Raw genomic sequence first — 1,252 nt, 5'->3', positions numbered from 1 at the left:
AACTGCCATGCCAAGCGGACAAACTGAACTTCCCTCTTCTCTCTTTGGTTCCGTGTATGGAAAAAGACCATTGGCTGAGAGCTACGTCGTGCGTATACGGCATGTTAGTGCTGCCTGCTGGGAAATTGAGTCATCTGGTTAAATAGAAGAACCCGTACATAAAGTCTCATGTGAGGCTCTTTTTAATATAGAGCGTGATTTGATGGCCTTCCACAGTCATGACAGGGCATGAATAGAAAACGCACAACAATTCTTCAAAGACCTTTAAGATTTGTTTGATCATTTTCAATAATGTTAATTGAAATAAAGGGTAAGGTTAATTGATGTCTCTCAAATTATCCTTAGTAGTGAGTGTGAGCGCGTGTGTGGTTGTTTGTCTCGTTTGTCTCTGTGTTGGACTGGCGACCGTCCAGGCTGTACTTCGCCTCTCGGTTAAAATGACTTAGCGAAGACATGGAACAATGACTATGTTTAGTTTTTACAGTGGGAAAATGTGTTCACATTTAAAAAAATACACCTACTCCCTTCCCTTTCTGTACACATCTGAGTGACTTTGTGCATTTGTGGCCAACATTTTAGGAGTGAGCATCAAGAGGGTGAAGTAGAGTGCATACCATGGCCAGGAATTCAGGGGTCCCAGAGCGTGGCCCTCTACAGTGCAAAGCAAACTTTGAGGGGTTCCCGGCCTGCATGGCTTGCACTGACAAATCACCCAGAGGCTCCAGCCAGACCCAAAGCAGCCTATAACATACAGCACCAGGAAGTGGTTGTGTTAACATATATAATGCCATGTGTGTGAGTAGTGCACATAAATATGTGTGCATATGTGCGTGGGGGGCTGCATCAGAAACAGGTAATATGCTTTTTGTAACTGAACACACTCACTTTATTTCAGCAAATGCTCATCTTGTATGTATCTGTGTGTGGTCAAGTGGTTGTTAATGCATGCCATTAGTACTTGAAATACTAACTTAGTGCTGTATATAAAAGTACAAGCTGTGGCTCGTGCTGTACTGTATGTGTGCACAGTTTGACTGTCATAGTGAGGCACTGCAGTCTTCAAGATGGGAATGTGTTTAAAGTGGTCTTGTGGCTCCATATTAGACTTCAGAATTTCTGTGGTAGGAAACCCCAGGCCTGTGGATTTTGGTATAAGCTCGCAGGAGTGTGTGCACAGGTGCGTGCACATATGGTGGGTGTGCATAAGTTTTCCCCTCTTGTGGATTAGTGATTGTGGCCTGTTTCCCTGCAC

Source organism: Leuresthes tenuis, unplaced genomic scaffold (assembly GCF_036924035.1).
Source record: "Leuresthes tenuis unplaced genomic scaffold, fLeuTen1.0.hap1 SCAF_6, whole genome shotgun sequence".
Classification (NCBI taxonomy): Eukaryota; Metazoa; Chordata; class Actinopteri; order Atheriniformes; family Atherinopsidae; genus Leuresthes; species Leuresthes tenuis.
This window is presented reverse-complemented; position numbering follows the sequence as displayed.